Source organism: Marmota monax, unplaced genomic scaffold (assembly GCF_021218885.2).
Source record: "Marmota monax isolate L192 unplaced genomic scaffold, Marmota_monax_Labrador192_F-V1.1 WCK01_AAM20220418_F8-fsc00275, whole genome shotgun sequence".
In the NCBI taxonomy this organism is placed as follows: Eukaryota; Metazoa; Chordata; class Mammalia; order Rodentia; family Sciuridae; genus Marmota; species Marmota monax.
This window is the reverse complement of record NW_026691942.1, coordinates 1465277-1487466: the sequence shown is the minus strand read 5'-3', so window position 1 is coordinate 1487466 and position 22190 is coordinate 1465277. Positions and strand designations below refer to the sequence as shown.

Genomic DNA, 22190 nt, shown 5'->3' with positions numbered 1-22190 from the left:
ATAAGAAGGTTTAGAGATTCAAACCAAAGGAATGCACAATCTCTTCAATGAAATAATATCAGAAAATTTCCCAAGCATGAAGAATAACTGGAAAATCAAATACAAGAGGCCTATAGGACACCAAATGTACAAAATTACAACAGATCTACACCAAGACATATTATAATGAATATGCCTAGCATACAGAATAAGGACAGGATTTTAAAAGCCACAAGAGAGAAAAATCAGATTACCTATAAGGGAAGATGAATTCAGATGTCAGCAGATTTTTCAACCCAACTCTCAAAGCCAAGAGATCCTGGAACAACATATACCAAGCTCTAAAAGATAATGGATGCCAACCCAAAATCTTATATCCACAAAATTAAGCTTCAAATTTAACAATGAAATAAAAACCTTCTGTGATAAACAAAAGCTAAAAGAATTTACAGCAAGAAAGCCTGCACTACAGAACATTCTTGGCAAAATATTCCATGAGGAGGACATGAAAAACAACAATGAAAATCTGCAAAGGGAAGAACACAATGAAGGAAAAGCCAACCAAATGAGAAATCAAGGCAAGCTAAATCCCCAAAATAAACAAAAATGACCAGTAATGCAATTCATGTCTCTTTCAGCCCTTTTGGATAAATATTTACAGATAAAAATTTTGACTACAATATTATCTAATTTTTCAGGGTTTTATTTATTTTGTATTTTTTGTTTTCCAATTCTCTTCACAAAGTTACACAAATATTTTCTTTAAAAGTTTTAGCATTTTATATGTTATACTTTAATATATAATTAATCATATTGCCTGTGATATGAGATGAAGTATATTTTACTTTCTTATAATTAAAAAACCATTATTCAAGATACAAGGATGAAAAAGATCAATCTGGGTAAAAATTGTTTAATAAGGTATTTATAAAGGTAAGAGCAAGGTTGAGGGAAACCAACAAATTTTGTAAAGCACCTTTTCTTCTACAGACTTCGAGAGGTAGGAGGTGAAAAAAGAGAGAGCCTTTATGAAAACCTTGTAAGAGAAGGCAACCTAACTAAAGTTATTCCCACCAAAAACGTGAAGAAACCAACTCACAGTCTAATAGAGTCTTATAGGGAGGAATAAAGCACTTGCTCTACTCTTATATATTCTAAGTTCATCTCTTTGGTGTCCCTTTCTGATGGAACTCAACAAGAAACACATAACAAGGGACTCATCATGCAGCCCACAGCATATGTCTCACCAAAAGGTGAAAGATGGAGAGAGGAGCCAATATGGCAGCCATTGGTTACATGAGGCCACTGAGTATTTGAAATGTGTCTAGTCTAAATTGAGGTGTGCTGTGTGTTAAATAGACATTAGATTTTAAAGAATTACTAAGAAAACAAAATGAACATGAAATATCTTATAATTATTTTCTTTGCAAATTATGTTGGTAATCCACTGGGTTAAATGAAAATATATTAAAATTAATTTCTCTGTTTTTTTAAGAAGTAAAGGAGAACAAGGTAACATATTCTGTATCTTGACTCTAGTACTATATATCTATATATCCATATAAAATATATATATACATATATATGTATGTTGTAATTTTTTATATTTTTTGTCGAAATTCATATAACTTAAAACTAAATAGGGCAAATTGTACCATATATAAATTATATCTGAATAAACATAACTTTAAAAAGAAATCTAGTTCATGAATTGTTTTAAAAGTATTGCAGGGGGGCTGGCATGTGCAAGGCCCTGGGTTTGATCCTCAGCACCACATAAAAAAATAAATAAAATAAATGTATTGTGTCAACTACAACTAAAAAATAAAATATTTTTTAAAAAAGTATTGGGCACATACTAACCACCTGATAAATAATGGCTATTAATATGAATCAGTAAAACAACCAGCATCAGGCTGTTTCACAGTGGGGTAGGGAGGGGGAACATGGGAGGAATTGACAAAGTCTAGATAGGGCAAAGGGGTGGGAGGGTAAGGAAGGGGCATGGGGTTAGAAATGATGGTGGAATGAGATGGACATCATTATCCAAACTATATGTATGAAGACACAAATGGTGTGAATATACTCTGTATACAACCAGAGATATGAAAAACTGTGTGTTATATGTGTAATATGAATTACAATGCATTCAGCTATCATATTTAACAAATCAGAATATGCTGAGAGCCATAGCCAGTCAGAATGACACCTGGCATTTGCCAGAGGGAATGTTTGAAAGGTGACACCAGCGAACCATTGAGATGATGATTGAGTTAAGCTATATATAATTGCTGTGATGCTGGATTGATTGTATTGTATATTTGACCTTTACTGTCGGGCAATGGGGCGGCTCTTGCTGCCTCCAGCAGGGCGCCCGCTATTTTCTACTTTGGAGTTCTCTTGGGAATTCCCGGAGAGTTCCCATTGGTTGGGGAAGTGTGGGAGGAGGGATTTCCGGAGGAGGGATTTCCGGTTGGTGTGTGGTGTGTCTGTGGAGAAGGCCACGTGCGTGTTGTTTGTGGGGGGTGCAGAGAATAAAGGAGTTCCTGTTTTGAACCTACAAGGCTGTGTGGCAGCTCGGTTATTTTGTGCCCAGCCAGACTGCGGCAGAATAAAATAGGAAAATAAGAAAAAAATTCAATGCCACCTTGAAGCTATTATATTACTTTTCAGTGCAATTCTATGGATTTCTTATTAGTCATATGGGCCAATGAACTTCTTATATTAACTTTAGATTAATTAGATTAATCCTAGTATGGAATTCATATGAATACAAAAGGCCACAGTGAAGGTATTATTGTAGTTCAAGAATGCTCTTTGTGTAGATTTTTTTTTAATATTGGACACCACAAGGAAGCCATTATATGACATTTGAACCTATGTTATCAATCTCATGTTGGCTATAAAGGCCACAAATAAGCTACTTATCAATTATAGATATTATATTTTGAAGATCATATTAATATAAATTGCCATGTAGCAACCATCACATATATTTTTCATAAAAAAATGAGAATGTCTGGATAGGGACAGAGGACACATAAAGGCTATTTTGTCAGTTTTTAATTGTATAGTAATATCATTTCAGTTTTTAAGGCCACAAGGCAAAGATATATTTATCAATGATTGAAGATATACTATAGATAGTTGATCAGAATTAAACATCACAAGGCAGCTAATTTATCAGTTTTTCATATTATATTATGAATAATTCTCATCAAAGACTCTATGGAAGCTACCTATCACTTTTTCATGCTCCATTAAGGATATCATGTCATATTAGAGTCCACAAGGCACCTGCTTCATGAATTGTTCATGGTATCATAGGAATCGAATAACAGTACTGTAAGATACAGGGAAACTATTTTATCAGATTTTGATAGCACAACATGGATATTACATCAATATTAAAGGCCAAAATGTATCAATTTCATCACTTTTGAGGCTATAATTCATATAATTTTTCAGATTTAAAGTGCAAAAGGCAGCTATTTCATTAGTTCTTAATGCTAAACAATGGATATATTATCAGTATTGAAGTCTACAGGGCAGCTATTATATTATTTTTAAATGTCATTATATGGTTAATTCATTAATGGAAAAAAGATACAAGGAAGCTATAATATCAATTTCAGTTTTCAAAGATAGATGTAGCATTAATGCCACAGGGCAGTTATTAGATGAGAAATGAAGCTCTACATGGATATTATATTTTTACTAAAGGCCTACAGGAAGAAGTTTTATTAGTATTTAGTTACATATGAGCATTAAAAACCACATTGCATATATCATGCAATTTCATGATGCTGTATGAATGAGTATGACATTAGTAACTAAAGACCTCAGGGAATGCCATATGGATTTTCTTTTTAGCACAAGAGACTAGAGGCAGCCACATTACTGGGTTTTTTTTCTGTCTCTTTTCTTTTAATTTATTATTTATTCTAATTTGCTATACATGACAGTAGAATGCATTTCGATTCATAATATACATATAGAACATAATTTTTCATGTCTCTGGTTATACACAGGGTAGAGTCACACCATTTGTGTCTTCATACATATACTTGGGGTAATGCTGTCCACCTCATTCTACCATCTTTCCTACCCCTCTGCCCATTTCCTTCAACTCCCTCCCTTTTCCCTATCTAAAGTTCCTCCATTCCTCCCATGCTCACCCCACCCCCATCCCCATTAGGGATCACATTCACATATCAGAGAAAACATTCAGTATTTGGTTTTGGGGGATTGGCTTACTTCACTTAGCATAATATTCTCCAAATCCATCCAATTACCTACGAATGCCATTTTCTCCTTTAATGCTGAGTAATATTCCATTGTGTATATACCACATTTTATTTATCCATCATCTACTGCAGGGCATCTAGTTTGGTTCCACAACTTAAAACACTAGAAAAACTTGGGATCACAGAAACATATCTCAACATTGTAAAAACTATCTATGCTAAGCCCCAGGCCAACATCATTCTAAATGGAAAAAAAAATTGAAAGCATTCCCTCTAAAAACTGGAAAAAGATAGGGATGCCCTCTCTCACCACCTCTATTTAACATAGTTCTTGAAACTCTAGCCAAAGAAATTAGATGAAAGAAATTAAAGGGATATGGATAGGAAAAGAAGAACTCAAACTATCACTGCCACATTATCAGGGTTTTCTTCAATAAAATATCTTTAATGCCTACAATTTCTTGTATACATAAATTGCAAAACATTCACCTGTATATGCAAAAGTATTTTCTCTTGCAGGTCAACAGCACCAGAAAACAAGCTAAGCTATGTAAAGGTTGTTTTTTAAAAAACTTGATTTGTCCATTATGTAAAAGACATGATGGATTTAACAACTTCAAAGAATCTATATTCCACTCTTAATCATACATTAAACACCTCAATATTTAGTTCATCACATCCACTCAGAAAATAAAGATTAATATATTCAGCACACTGAAAATAAAACAACCAGTCTCTCTTAATATATTTATTCTCGTTTCAAAAATGTTTTGGTCTCCTGCTATATCTCAGGAATGTACTAATAGCTGCTTTTAAGTTACAAAATACAAAATAACAATTTATTTCTTGGAGAGGATCTTGGATATTACCATCAAAAAATGAAATTTTGAGTTCCCATAGACTTTCTTTTTGTTAACAGTCTTTGAACTTTCTCATGGCACACATGTAAGGCTGCCTGTGACATGTGGTACCCTGGCCTCCAAATGGACATAATTGCATATATAGTTTATAGAGAAAATATAATGCAAGTTCTGAAAGTAGCCTTCAAAGAAAGTGCCCTTTGTTTTGACAATAGAAACACCAAAAGCAAATTGGACTGTGCAATCAGAGCCATGAGTTTTATGAAAACTACTTTGCTTTCACATCTTTTGTGTTAGAGAATGGCACACCATAACATTATAATTGTGAAAAAACATTATTACATTCGTGATTTAACATTACCCAATAAAAGGTACATCTTCAAATATTGAAATAAGAAAATTTAAAAATAAAAATAGCAGAGAATATATTAAAAGTCAATCACTTAATTTGTATACCTTGAGAAAATAACAGTCTATTCCAGTTTCTTCAGAGGCTTGTAAGCTTTTTGTTTGGAGTGGTCAGGAAGTGTAGAACAACAAAACGGAAGACAGGACTTGGAAACAAGGCCAATACTAATTTAAAGGACTTACAACTTTCTTTTTTTGATGAGCCAGAAGTATTCTTTTATAATGTTAATGCAGGTCAGCATCTTATTATGAAAGAATACTTCTGGCTCAAAAGTGAAGGATGTTACAACCTGACTCTTCCTACTGATCTAGCACAATGGTTTCTTTCAGCAATAAGTGTATCAATCATTAAGTTCTAGTAAATTTTAAGCCACCAGAAATCTTTCAGCTATGATAAGTACTTAATTGTAATTACAAATTTCAGAGTCTGAATATTGGGGAAAAAAAATCCAAGAAAAAAACTTTTTTGAGGGAACGCCTATGGTAGAGAAAATAATGTTCTAAACCTATTTTATAAAATAGAATATCCCACTATACTTAAATCAGTTTCACTGAAGGTATTTGAGATGGGTGAGAGGAAGTCAATAGGATTTTCTGCTACTAGTGTAACATCTATGTGAAGAGTCATGGTGCTACTCCTAATGAAGAAAACACATTTCATGGGATTCCAACTTTAAAATCAAATCCTTGCACTTTCAAAGTTTTAAACTCAATTCAAAATGAGTTAAGTTTTAAAGGACTTAGTCATATGGTCCCATTTATGAAAGCTAACAATGGTAATCTATAATAGTATAATACCCGAACTTGAAGAATAAAGATTTCATGGGTAAAAAGGAATATATGAAAATGTCTGCACCTGCTGAAGAGTAAGGATCCTTTATAGGACAACTCCTTCTTTACTTCCTATCCCCCACTGTCCAGTGGCTTAAGCCAGAATATTTATTTAAGTATTGTCCTACAAGCTTATTTCTGACTGCCTCCAATCCTGCATATTTGGATTTAAGGACAAATGCTCTGTAGTATCATATCTCATTTTCTGTTGCTAACTGTCCTTGAGACTTGGCTTCCTTCCAGCCAGATCTCAGGTCAGCCTGAGTGGAACTGCTTGAACTTGAGGTTTAACTGATATAATGTCTATAGATATGACTTATGAGTGAAAATTAAGAAAGTTCCAAGCCAAATAAAATACCAATAACAGGAAACACACTTTTCTACCTGGGGGGAGGGGTTAGGGAGGGGGAATCTCTTCACAGTGAATAGCTTGAAAGAAACATGCAATATGGGCAAAAAGAGAAGGTGATGATCTTAATACACATCAAATATAATTTTTTTCAATGATATTTTCTAAGGAATTTAAGCTAAAAATGCAGTCATTAACATCAAGAGGTACAGGGGGACCTTGGGATTCCAAAATATCTTTGTTCTGGGGGAGCCTCTCATGTCACTTTCTTGTTTTTTAAACACTCTCTCAAATCCAACATTTGAATAAAATAACTTTTTTCTTCAATATAAAAATGAACTTTTTAGAAAAACAAATCAATCGGCACAGTGACCTTGTCTGTTTTACACTAAAGCCAACAGAATAATAAATCTATTAAAAATAAATAAATCTGAAAGGAAAACTCAGAAAAGAATTTTTATTTAAGCCTAACTTGTATTTTTAACTGGAAAACTTTTATTTGCCTAACCACCTAAATTAATAAGAATGCTCAGTAATGTAACCCATGTATAATGCAGTATACAATATAATTCCTTTTAATTTGTACCTTAAAGTCACAAGGATAACATCTATGATAATTATAAAATTTACTCTACATTTTTGAGTTCTCAATCCAAATATATAGATTAGGACAGGTCACTTCATTGCTGGAAACATTAATGGAAGGACCAGTTTCCTCAGAAAGACAATAAGTTTGATTTGGAGTTGGGCAGTGCCCTACTCACATCAGCAGAATTAAAAGGAGTTAGGAGGCAATCCTTTCTTTCCTTTTAGAGTAGCAAAGGAACAACAGAAGATGGGCTGACTTGTGAGTGGCTCCACATTAGAGTGCATAGCTCATCAGGATCAAGGCTGGCATCTGTGAAAGTTAACTTCATAAGAGCACACTGTGGGCATTACAGGTTTTACCCTGGAGTATTTAAAAATACTTTATGCTCAATTGACAGCCTGCAAGTAACATTATGCATTCCTTCTCCTTGATTACCCAAGTATAAATCTAAAATAATAAGGGGGCTTATTCAGTCTGAAGGCAGAAACTCCTTGCAGCAGTGTTTCCAGAATTTCTCAAAAATAAAGCAGCAGCTAATCTCTTTAGCTTCTTTGCTTTTCTACATTTCTTCTTCTTCACGTCTCATTTCCTCTAAGTCCTCCTGAATACCTAGTCTTAAACTCTCTGCTTCTTCATTCTGCTGCTCTTTCCAACTACTCTCCATGTAACATAAGGCATAATCACTTTCATCTTTGTGTTTTTTTCAGTCATAGCCAAAGATTTCTAGAATATGCTTGGATATTTCTTCCTAAGGTTCTCCTTCATCTTCAATGAAATCATCCATTTCAGAGTCATATTCATCATCATCATCATCATCTTCCTCCTCATATCCTCACTGCCTTTTATAACTAGTATGGAAAGGAAGTCTTTGAGGAGCTTGGGCAGATCTGTAGCCAGAGAGAGGAGGTTTCATTCCATTTACCTGTCCATTGCTGGTTCGACTAATAATATTCTTGGAAGATACTATTTCTGAGACAACATTACACTTGGCCTTTTGTCACGAGCAGCTTCTCAGCCTTGTCTGGTTACCAGGAGTTCCCTTCCGGATATCTGCACTGGACCCCGGACCACGACGTACGCGAACACCAAGCACGGACTCGATTGCCTTTTGAAATGCTGGTTTATTCGCACACCACACAAAGCAATACACGAGGTGGCTGGCACACAACTGCACGATCTTACTCTCAGGCGACGAGAGTTGGTTGTGAGCAAATACATGGAGTTTCCCTCGCGCTTATATACTCTATATGTTTACAACAAACTTGTTTATGTCTAACTTATCTAACATAAGCACACTACCTAGTTACATCATCAACTTTATCTAACATGGGCATACTATCTAGTCATCCTATAACCAAAACATGTTTACAACTAAAAAGTCACTTAGTCACTGCAAAGTCCAAAACAAGTCAAAAACAAGTCCTTTTGCTGATTCATGTTGTTTATTCATCCTTGATGTTTACTCCTGTCATTCCACCCCCTTGATACGGAGGCGCCGATGTTACTGATGGTGCCGATGTATCAAAGCGACAAGTACGGTCCCCTGTCTTAGGTCATCCATTCGGAAGTTGCCCGTCCTCGGGGAAACGTATGGGCTGTCGCGGCCCTGCAAACCAATCTTCAGATTGGAAGATGCAATCCACGGCATCCATGCAGCCACCGACCACACAGGAGTGCAGAAAAGGATGAAGCATAGCACGAAACTCACAGCAGAAGGGAGCTTTCACTCTTGGAACGAAAAGTTGTTTCAATCGTAAATAAAGGTCCAAATCCAAATCCTTTACTAGCAATAAATCTATCACCAAATTGTGAACTATCATAAATGGATAATTAACATCTTTTTCAGAGAACATCGGAATTGGAGTCATCCGGTCCTTCCTGAATAATAGGTCGTTCCTCAGCTTGCGTCCTAATATCCGTTTGATGATTATCTGGTCCACAGACATAGTTCCTCAAGAAATTCTATAATATTAACCAATCTTAGGTAAGTGTTGATGATAATCCACATAAGTCCATAATTTAATAAAGTAAGGCTTACAAATGTTTCTTAAACATATGTCAAATAAAGATCTAGGAACATATGTATTCCTTTGTCTGCATTGCGAATTGATTCTACACAATAAATCATCACCAAATAATAATGATCTATTATAGTTAAGTGAAATAAGTCCATTAACATAAAAAGCACCTGCATTAGATTGTAAGGTTAATAAATCATGATCGGACTTCATCACTTCAGTGAACAATCCAAATAAAGCCTTAACACACAAATGTATATCATATCTACAATAAACATCACAGTGCGAATTAATATTAGGAATACAATTCCAGACATGATTTAAAAACATACATAAAGAAGGTACAATACCCTCTAGATGTTTATCCAGCGGACACCATGGTCCACTGCGTAATGTTACTAATCTACATAAAAAAGAAAAACGTTCCTGACCAAACAGTGTATATGCACTATATGAAAACCATGTATTTACATGAAATTCAATGCAAAGATGACAATTTGCGTAGTGCAACTGTTCAGAATAATTCCTCGATCTTTCCGTCCTTCTCCTTCTTGGATTTAATTTTCTTAGTGCCTTTCGCTTCATGGTCCCTGTAATGTTGAAGTTTATCCATTTTAATGTAAGTTTTCTTTCCTGCAGACTTATTAATCTTTAAACAAATCTTAATGCATAATACAAATAATACAAAACAACATACATATAGCAATCCTTCCTTAAGCCAATGGAAAGGGTTCCATCTCATAATGCAACTAACATCTGCATGAACTAATTTTCTAAAGAAACCTACAAAACTACAATCATAAGTATACTGAAAGTCACGTGGAATCAAATATCCAGAATCAACTAACATTTTAACTTTATGAGTTTCACCTGAAAATCTTTGGAGAAGTTCAGTAGTTTGGTTATGTACTGTCTCGATTTCCTTTCCTAATGAAGCATAAACGGATTTGGCTACCTCTGTTGCTTTCATCATATTTTTATATTCTTCTGACAGAGGTGGCTGGGGTACAAAAGAATGTAACCCAAAAGTATGATTAGACATATAAACCACCTGAGTCAGGACTCGTAAGTTTTGCGTAGCAGTAAAATACTTAGACCTAAATAGATGTTTCTTAACAGTTAGATTCATATGTTCCATCATCATGACATTGGAATGTACATGACAACCAGCATTCAGACTCAAAGAATCACTATAAGAAATGTTTTGCCATCGTCGAACCATGTAAGGTTCAGGATAACAAGACAACATATTAAAATCCCCAAGATCTAACAAAGTAGCCTGAGGCATAGATATAGTTATATCAGAAGTCCTAGGTTCATCTGAGAAAAGATCATATGCTATAATAGTTGTTTTACCTATAGCATAAGTGGCTTCACTAGGCACATAATATGACATATTGTTCCATTTTAACCAATAAAACTTATCAAATGGTATTATCCAATCTTTACCAATTTTCTTCGGTATAGCCTTAGTTGGATATCCTATTACAACCTTAGATGTCGACATTTGCCATAAATTAATCATGCAAACACCAGTTTCACACCAAGAATCCTTTGTAGGATCTAATATGGTTATAGCTGATGCAGTTTCCATGCCTATGCCAGTTCTAAATAACAGTCTTATTTCTTCTAATCCCGCGGTGATCATTGCTTGCAGATGTTCACACTCCTGAGTTGCCTCCAATTGTTTCATACGTACATTCCATGATGCATCCATGGTTTCAATCACCTTACTTAATGCATCAACATGATGTTTCAAAAGTTCCTGTTCTGCAGAAAGTCTTTCCATAAGTAAAGATGCGGAGTGCAGATTTTTAGATAATTGTGAGATAACAAAGTTCTGTTTATTCTGAAGTCCTCGAAGAGCTGAAATTTCCACTCGAAGTTCCTCCGTCATTGCTCCAGCGATTGCTGCCCCCAAAGCTGCTCCGGCCAGGAAAGCGCCAATCGCTGCGAACTGCAAAGGTCTCCGTCCTGCTGCATTTCTTTGAACTGAATAAAACAAATCTGGCAACACAGTAGACTCAAAAGAAGGACATACAGTTTCACCTTTCAACAAATCACTAACAGACAAACGTAACACAATTGGCTGTACTTGTGGTTGTATCAAGAATCTAACTGGCTGATGTAGTAAAGGTAAAAATCCTGGAGCCTCTAAAGTCTTCATAAAATTACCGTCCTTTTCCTTGCGTGGGAAGAGGACCGCTCTTGGGAAATGGGCAGTAACCCATCCCTTGGTTTTATTAAATCCTCCTCTATCGATTAAACAAGGATTCAAAGAGGTCGGTTCCATGTAGCATTTCTGCATATCCATCTTTGTAGTATATATAATATGATTACCTGCATGTGCATCAAACACATCAGTATTATTATGTAAAACATCATGTGTTACAATATCATAAAGATTCCATTCATTTTCACTTCCTGGTAATAACATATACCAGTAATAAGGTAATTTTCCTGGATATATTTTACTAGACCAAGTAGAGAAATCCATTCCTTGTGTCAACCACCATTTCAGAGTTTTTCTATCTGCTATATCCACATGGTATCTAATTATAGAATCCCAGAGCTGTGCTCTAGGGCACCCAGTCTTCAATGACCAGTAGTCATCAGCATTTACCAGGTAAGTGTCTGTTTTGTAATTCACTAAAGTAACTTCATCCAAATCTGGTGGTACAAATTCAAGAGAATATACTGTTGGATGTAAAGTATAAGTCCTCGTTTGTTTCTGCTGATTGTCTAATACAGCGTTACCACCTTCATAATGTTTGGAAAAGTTTCCAGTTATATTCACATCAAGAGGGATATCATAGTACGTGGAATCATTATGCATAATAGACCTATGAATACCAATCACATATTGCCATGAGTGTGGAAACCATCTGCAAGTAGATCTTTCCATAGCTAAACTAACATTTTTAGTGTCCACATAATTAGAATCAACTCCCATCGGGATTGACATATTATGGACATTCGCTCTGATTTTGTCATCACTCAAATTAAACACGGGAATCAAAGTCCCAAAGAAATCATCATAAAACTTAAAGGTACAGTCTTGGCATTTATAATAAGGCCACTTTGAAGACTCTCCTTTGGATCCATTATAAGTATAATCTATTTGTAAAAATGTGACATTATAAAAGTATTTATTCAAAATATCCTTGGGTGTGATAACCAATACAGGTTGCCAGGACTGATTATCAAACCTATGCCACGTATTATTCACCTCAAGATGCATATGAGAGGCATTCAAATATACAGCATGAAGAGGATTCTGTACACAATTTTGTCTGCTAAAATTATAACACCATGTCCAATTAAATATATTATAATATTGTGTGTAATTTTTCCACACTGTCTGGTTAACAATGTATTTGTCCACGGTGAATTTATAATCATGTAACCCTGGACTATGCACTCTCTGTCCCAATTTCGGGCTATCCACAATCTCTGAGAGGTCCCATTCATTATTGGCATTTTTAAAAACATACCTCCTTGTTTTGTTTTCAAATAATAGCCATCCAGAGTGATTAAACATTCCAAATACAGGATGTAATACCCCAGTCATCCTGTAAGCTGGACCCAGCCTACAGGCCTGTGTGTGAATCTTATAAGTTACAGATGAATAATTACCAATTTTATAATAATATCTATATTGGCACCACTTAAGGAAGGTTGAATCAACAGGGAAGCAAACTCTACCAATAAATGCTTGTCCCTGTGTTCGGTTAAGCATATCTCCAAAAATGCTACGGATACAAACATACCCGATTTTATCCTGTAATTTAGGAGGCGTGGCCACTGGTTTAACCAAGTTATGGGTAAATGGCTGTGGTAAAGGGTCGGTCAACACAACAGGTGATCGCCAAGTGGCGGTACCTAAGGTATTGACTTTCCACCAATTATCTATAGTAAGATAAGATTGGTTCCGTATTTCTAAGGATCTATCAGGATTCTGTAGAATCTCGAACTTTCCATATATAGGTAAATTAGGAAAATCCGCTACACAAGATACATAATGGGTATAATTCAAATGAGTTCTGCTTTGCACATCTTCAATATATATAGACATATTCCTTTGTTTAGTGCTCATGGAATCTAGATACTGCTGTAACTCTTTTGGACACCATGTCCCGTAGGGTTCAACTAAAACTTGCGGCCATCTAGGCAACGGCCTAGCTCCTTGTAAATGTCTAGGCAATCTTTTCCACTCATCCAACATTTCCTTAGAATCATTATATGGCAACAAATTTATCCCCAACGTAGTTGTTCGTGGGGTTGTAGTTGTAAATTCACCAGAACCTTCTTCTTCTCCATCATCATATGAAGAATAGTCATATTCTTCATATTCATAATCGAATAAATTATAATCATTCTGTTTGTTGGACACCCAAACCTGAAAAGGCAGTGATGCAACATCCTTTTCTGCTGCTTTTATACATGTAAAGTCATTCTCTTCTGTAGACTCCTCAAAAGTATATACAGTAAGGTTTGGATTATTAAGCACTGCTGCTGTAGCATTATAGCTCTTAACTAAAGGTTTGCCTCCAAGTTTCCTATAATGATACACAAAATGTGGCTTATAAGACCACATATCCATAATCCCAGGTACAAGATGACATCGGAGGGGGTTAGTTTCATATTTATTAGAAGTTCCTCCATCCGCACTAGATCTAAACATTGGGCTATATACCCCAACTGTATTGATGTCCCAAAAATGGTCACACTCCTTAGGTGCGGAGTGTTTGTTATAATGGTGGCAAAATGCATAATTATGATAAAACAGGTATCTAATAGCAGTAAAATTTTGTAGGAATTTGTTACTTTTCCAATATTGTGGTATTACTGCACAAGAATTATTACACTCTTGAAGTGAATGAGTGAAATTAATATAATTGAAGATCCAATCTTTGTAAGAATGCTTGGTCAGGTTAATGTTCCTGATACCAAAATAATATGGAGTTGTAGTAGTAAAAGTAGTGGGAGTTGTAGTTTGATTTCCCATTACTGAATAGAACTGCAGGGCTATCAAAAGTAGCAAAAATAGCAAAAGTAACAAAGTCCTAGGTGCCATTACCAGAAACATAGTGTATAATTAAGTACATAACAGGGTAGCAAATCCTGTACCAACAATTTATGATTCATGTTACCGTTGTGAATGTGTGAATGATTAAAACAAGTAGAACCATTCAAAAGAGCTGTCTGCCATTCGTTACAATAAAAATATCCACCCAAAAACAAGCAAGAATATACAATCAGGATAATAAAGCATATGTTAAACCAAACACACAAACGTTTACCTAGTGACAACATCCTGGCTTTTTACTAATCTGAGGTCCCCTTTTCCAGTCGATACCCATAGGGTATTTCCTTGTCCGTGTGATACAATCTCACCTTTAATCACAGAGTTATCTTTTCTGTTACGTATCCACACCTTATATGGTCTTATATTATCTGGGTTTGGGTCCCCGTCTGCCTGCACATCGATGTCCTTTTGGAATGTTTCCTCAAAGGGTGATCTCCTGTGCAGTCTTTGCCTAGAATTAAGTTCAAAAACTGCAATCAGTATTGCCTTGTCAAATGGCACATCTTGTCCTATCTGCCACAATTTAGTCTTTAATAATCCATTGAACCTTTCAATATTTCCTGCTGCTTGTGGATTATAGGCCAAATGAAAATCCCAATTAATTCCTAAAACGTCAGCTAATTTCTGAACATTTCTACCAGTAAAATGAGAACCCTGATCGGAAGTCACATTCCAAGGACATCCATATGCTGCACACCAGCTCCAAATAGTTTTCATAGTAGAGCTTTGATCTGCATGTCTACTTGCACATGCATGTCCCAATCCGGTACTACAATCTACCATAGTACACATATATTTTCCATTCTGCAAAGGACCAATATAATCAATTTGTACCTTTTCATTAAATCCTCTTGGTGACGGCCTATTATGGGGTGGATCCCTCCGGAAACGTTGTACCGAGGATGCGCATAATTCACATCCAGATATCGCATGCTTGCATGCTCCCCAGGTGACTTTTATATTTCTTCCTTGAAACCACTGGAACATTCCATGTGTTCCAATATGTCCTAATTCCTTATGCAATTGTCGGATCTCATCCTCCGAAATATCAGCATTCAATTCAGGAAGTTTTATATGCCAATTTGGGTCACGTTTCAACCGAATCTTTGTATCTGTTCTATCTAATATTTTCCAAGGGGCCTTATTCACCAATTTTAGCCCTTCGGAGTCAAATTTACTCAATTTGTCTGCCACATCATTAAATTTAGATATTTCATCCGTACGTCCTGTGTGAGCATCAACGTGCGCTATCTTTACATGTATAGGTGCCTCCGCAAGAAATTTCCAAATATGTATTCCCCATACATCTTTCCCATTAATTTTATAATCAGATTCCTTCCACTTTGAAGACCATATGGCAATACCATTACAAACTGCCCATGAGTCCGAAAAAACGTGTATATACTTTTTCTTTTCATGGATAGATTGTTCAACGGCCAATTTTGCTGCACAGAGTTCTGCTAACTGTGCTGAGGCATCCGAGCCTTCCTTCACTAAGATCTTATTATCACTTGGTCGATATGCCACAGCTTTCCATCTAGTGATATTTCCTACTACTTTACTTGATCCATCTGTGAACCATGCATTTTTATGAGAAGCAACTGCCCCCCATTTTCCAATAGGTTGTGTCTTTGGTTGTTTAACCTCTACCAGTACTTCTACCATAGGCTGAGCAAAAACTAATTCTGATAACCTTAATGTCTTATTATTCCCTGACACTGTTGCATCATTAATTATAGTTAACAAATACCATTTCCATTTCAACACTTTTTGTTCCATGGGTAAACCTCTAAAGTCTTCCTCCTTAGTTCGTACCCAATCCAAAATTGGTATCTGAGTTCTTAATGTAACTACTCTATTAGTTAAAACAAAACCTAGACTCTGTACTGCCGTATAAGCTGTCCACACTGTTTTTTCAAAGAAAGAGTACTTGTTTTTGGAAAAAGGAAATCTTTTGGAGTAAAACCCAACTGGTTTAGTCTGACTATTACTTTTAGTATATATGCCCCAATTTCCAAAGTCATTGGCATATATTATATCAATTACAATTTCTTCACCAGGTTGAGGTACATACAATTGGGTATATGTCTGAACATATTCCTTAGCTAATTCTAATGACTTTTTCTGTTCCGGTCCCCATACAAAGTCCGCAGCTTTCCTGCATACCCTGTGTATTGGAGCCAGAATCATTTGCAAATATGGAATATGTAATCTCCAATATCCCAAAATGCCCATCACCTGCTGAGCCTCTGTCTTGGTTTTTGGTGACTGTAAAGCCAAAATCTTATTTATCACTGCATCTGGAACCTTAGGTCCTTCTGTAGTCCACACCACCCCCAGATACTTAACTGACGTGGCTGGACCCTGAATTTTATCAGGATTGATGGACCATCCTTTTGACTTCAATAATGTAACTACCTCGTCCTTTACCTTATTTAACTTGGTCATATCTTTCCCAGCAATTAATATATCATCTACATATGACCATAACTTAGTAGTTCCTTTATCTTGAAAATCCTTTAACGTTTCTTGTAAAGTTACATGTGCTATAATTGGGCTATTTTTATATCCTTGTGGTAACCTCTTAAACCTATATTGTACTGATTCCCAAGTGAATGTAGTCAATTCTCTACTCTTAATATCTAATGGGATAGCGAAAAACATATCACTCAAATCTATAGCACAAAAACAAGTAGGTGAAAAATTTCTAATTTGAGCATAAATGGACTCTACATCTGGGAGAGTACCTGGCATAGAGGGGGTTACTTTATTTATATTCCTATAGTCTACCGTCAATCTCCACTTGCCATTAGGTTTCATAACAGGCCATACTGGACTGTTATATTTAAATGATGATGCCTTTTCTATTATATCTTTTTCCAACATTTCCTTTATTGTGGTGCTAATCTCTTCATGTCCTCCTTTAATAGGATACTGTTTAGTAAATACTGGTGGAGTATGGGGCAATTTTACTGGATCAATCTTTACTTGACTTAAAATTTTTGTTTCAAAACACTTCAATCTCTTCAAAGGTAACCATTCACCATATAATAACCTGAGTTCCTGAATTCCTAATACTCCATGTGGAACTTTGCCTACCAATACTTGTATTGTATAATCCAAATCATATATTTTAAATGTTACCCATTCTTTTCTCATTTCTGCACTATGTCCAGATACTCCTTGTACTATAACTTTTTCCTTAGCTGGTTTATTATTTACAAAATCATCTCTGACTATTGTTACCTCGCTTCCCGTATCTATCAGGAAGGAGTCTGTATATTCTTGATTATCAACTATAAATTTTAATTGTATGAATGGCCGGGTGTCTGGCTGTTTTGCCATCTGGGTGTTCCAAACCTTGGCATTGTTAAACCAAACCTTCTTCTTTGGCCCTGCACCTGATTTCCTCGCGGTACCGGCCTTTGTGGTTTCATTCTGCTTCCTATCTGTCTGTTGTTTACAGCAACATTTCCTTGTGTCCAGGCTTGTCCTGGTCGCACCTTTCTCCAGTCTTTGCCATTTCCCAACATATTTCTGTTTCTTGGGAGGCTCCACTGGCCAGGCGGGCCTCCCAAATGGAAGTTTTTTGTCTGGTAACATTTAATATTTCCGTTACCATTTGTTGGAAAACAGACTGGGTTTCGGGCTTTAGCTTGAAATGTCATTGCAGCTTGAAATGACATTTTGTGCTCTTGTTGTAATTCTCGATGTTGTTTTAAGAACTCAACTACATCCCATAGGGTGTTGGCTCCAGCTAGCATGGTTGCCAACATCATTCTATGCTGTTCTGGTGCCCCTTTTATAATTATTCTCCTAAGCGCGGCTGTTAAGTGAGCACTTAAAGGGGATCCTTGAAACTGATTATAAATTTTGCTAAAAATAGCTAACTTCTTTACTATCTTAATCCCTTCACTGGGATTCTTCCACTGTACCTGGCCTTCAAAGACACCCCAATCTATATGTGGGATGGCCTCTGCCCAGGCTATTGCAATCCAATCCCAAAGTGTGCGTACCCTGTCAGGTTCCTCTTGTATAATCTTTGCCAAAGTGTCCGCAACACTCGGATTGTCTATCTGGATATTAACCACCTGCATCTCCTTGCCTGCGAGTCTTATAGACTTGCCTCCCTTACTATGAATTGTAAACAAAAAATCTCCGTCGGTCTGACCTTTCTGTGAAAAATCTTGCCTTAACTGAACCATTTCAGGTCTAGTTAAGTCCCTAGTTTCAATAACTTGTTCCAACCCATCTGGGCGTCCCCGTCCGGGTGTGGATGTTTTAATTACTGAAACTGGCATGCTGGCCTTATCAGGAGCTTCCAGTTGGTTCAATATATCTTTCAAAAATGGGTTATTACTTCCATTTTTAAGGGCTTCTTTTACTAACCTTTTGCCTCTTAGCCTGTCATCATCTATATCATCTATAATTTTACATAATATTCCCGGGATTTCTTTCTTGTCAGCCCGTTCCATTATGGGCTTGACGGTCTGAGGATTACTTAATGTTACCTCAACTGTGGTTCCTTTCTGGAACTCAGGCATCTTTGCCTGAACAATTCTTTCAATACCTCGCCATGGCGATTGAGATTTTAATTCCTTTTGCTCGAGCTTTAGTTCTCCTATTCTGCATTTCTGCCTAAATCTTTTTATTACTTCCTTGAAGCCCATGTTGCTATTTTTAAGAGGATCCTCAGTTTAGCTATATGAATTTTCCAAGCAATAAACCTGTTTGTTTCTATCTTATAAGGTATCTGACTTATCCCCTGATGCCAGCTATATAGTGCCCAATTTTCTATCCTTTCCTTAAGCCACCCCATGCACAGGGACCACCGTCCTCCTAAGGATTTTGGTGGGGGCACTCCCCTTTCATTCCACCTTCAGCCTAGATGCCGGACGATCACGGTCATTCTAGGTTTTCAGTAGAAGAAATTGTGCATTGCCATGTGGGTTATATTTACCTGCTCCGGAGCTCTTCTTCCGTATCCTGCCGACTACGCCAACTGTCACGAGCAGCTTCTCAGCCTTGTCTGGTTACCAGGAGTTCCCTTCCGGATATCTGCACTGGACCCCGGACCACGACGTACGCGAACACCAAGCACGGACTCGATTGCCTTTTGAAATGCTGGTTTATTCGCACACCACACAAAGCAATACACGAGGTGGCTGGCACACAACTGCACGATCTTACTCTCAGGCGACGAGAGTTGGTTGTGAGCAAATACATGGAGTTTCCCTCGCGCTTATATACTCTTTATGTTTACAACAAACTTGTTTATGTCTAACTTATCTAACATAAGCACACTACCTAGTTACATCATCAACTTTATCTAACATGGGCATACTATCTAGTCATCCTATAACCAAAACATGTTTACAACTAAAAAGTCACTTAGTCACTGCAAAGTCCAAAACAAGTCAAAAACAAGTCCTTTTGCTGATTCATGTTGTTTATTCATCCTTGATGTTTACTCCTGTCACCTTTAAAGGGGACCTGGGCTACTAACTGTTCACCCAGGTCCTAAGCCACTTACTGGTCTTCCAGGGCCTGAACTAGTGTGTCCAGCTGGAATGGAGCCCCTTATGAATCGTCCAAGCCCACTGACTGATTGTCCAAGGGGTCCTGAGCCAGTCACCAGTTGTCAAAGGTCATGTGGACTGCTGGTAGGCTGCTTAGGGCCTCCAGAGCTGCCTACAAGTCTCCCAGAACTACCTGAGACACTGATGAGTCACCCGGGCCACTGGAACTACTTAGCAGGTGGTCCAGGGTCATTTGTATCAGTTACTGTCCGCCCAGAAGGATTTGAGTCACTGACTAGCTTCTTGATCCCACTGACCGAGCGCTCAGGTCCTGAGCTGGCGCTCCCATTCTGGCATCTAGGCACAAGGCCAGAATTAAGTATGGACTGAGCAGTCCCTGGGCTGGGTCTCCCAGGGGCTGAGTTGGGAGTTGCTGCCTAGCTGCCTGGCACCTGGACTCTTAGCCTTATTGTGTGGGGGTGACTGTGGGCCCAGGCTTGGAATGGCTAGGATGGAAAGGAGGAAATGTTTTGGCTTTGTGCTCAGTAGCAGATTTCTGAGTCCCACTGGCAGAAGTCTTTGGGACACTTGGTGAATAGGTGCAAGAGTGGGGCTTTATAGCTCCATTGAAAACAGGTCTGACATGACCCTCACAAAGTGAGGGGTGGGAACTATAGCCAGATCCTGCCTTGGTCCTCTCTCCTGGCATGGATTTAGATGAAGACACTGATAAGTGTTTCTCATGGGCTGTTCTGGGTTCAGATTTCTTCTCAGTATGAGGAAAGGACATTCCTCTACAGGAAGGGTGCCTATCTCCAGAACATTTGCTAAGTTTTGTGCCCACACTTTCTTTCTGAGAGGGTGCCTTTTTGGACACAGTTGGAGGTAGTTTTGCATCTGTCTCAAGTTTCTTTTTCCTATGCTTTCATTCCAGAATTCTCACTCCCTAAGTTCTTCTGCAGCCATAAGCTGCTCTTCTGATTTCTTCACTACCTTGATCTCAGCCAGCCTCAGTAAATTGGTGAAGTTCAGAGGTTGTGGAGCACTTTTAAGGGGAACCTTTGGTTTGCTTTCAACTTTGGGAGGTACTTGCTCTTTCTCATACTCCTGCTCTGACTCTGCTTGATTGTATTCTAAAAATCCATCCTCTTGTTCTACCGCCTGGCTGAGGTGGCTTTCCACGGACTGCCTCTTCTTTGACTTTTCCTCAGTAGGAATCCCATTGTAACCACGGAAATCATCCTTTGCCCTCTTAGACATAGCTCTCGCTTTCTTGTCATGTTTGAGCTCAATTCATTTTTCCACTAGTTCTTCTTTTCTCCTTTTCTCTTCTAAGGTCTGATTTCCTCTTCTTTTCTTCTAAGAAAAGCTTGTACAGCTGCTGATTGAAAACCTTTAACTTTTGAATCTTTCTTGGGAGGTCCCACTGCTAAACTATATCTTGTTGGCACATTGTGGACACCTTGTCCTTTGGAAGCTATCAAGACAATTTCTCTGAAGTCCATGTTTGGCTGAGGAGCAGACACTGGGCCGAGCACTCGGAAAGGAGCAAAAGCACAACTTCTTGAGGCAGTCACTATGCTGAGGGCTCTGCCTCGGCAATCCTTTTCCCACCCCTCCCCCACATTATCAGTTTTTAAAGCTAAAATATGGATAGTATGTCAGTGTTGAGGGCCAAAAGGCAGCTGCTTTATCAGTTGGAATGCCATACTATGGAGTTCACATGAAAATTGAAGTCCATAGCATTGCTAATATCATTTTTACATGCTATAATATGGATGATATCTCAATATTAAAGGCCAAAAGGCAGCAATTTTATGTTTTTGATGTTATAATATGGATATCACGTTAGTTTTCAGATGGCAATTACAAGGCAGCCATCAGTTTGATGCTATAAAATGTATTACCTACATTTCTCTGATATAAGATGACTAACTCATAGTGGGGTAGGGAGAGGGAGCATGGGAGGAATAGACGAACTCTAGATAGGGCAGAGGGATGTGAGGGGAAGGGACGGGGCAGGGGGTTAGCAATGATGGTGGAATGTGATAGACGTCATTATCCAAAGTACACATATGAAGACATGAATTGGTGTGAACATACTTTATATACAAACAGAAATATGAATATGTGTAATAAGAAGTGTGACGCATTCCACTGTCATGAATTTAAAAAATAAAAGCAATTTTAAAAATGGATTACCTACTGTATTGAAGGCTACAATGCATATGTTTTATTAGTCTTAAATGCCATTATTTGGCTAATTTATTAATATTAAAAGCCTTAGGGCAGCTGTAATAT

The 22190-nt window shown here is 37.2% G+C and overlaps 1 pseudogene; it reads right to left on the bottom strand.

The window, feature by feature from the left end:
• Positions 1–7728: 7728 nt before the first annotated feature.
• On the bottom strand, positions 7729–21406 carry LOC124109661 (protein SPT2 homolog; annotated as a pseudogene).
• Positions 21407–22190: the final 784 nt, after the last annotated feature.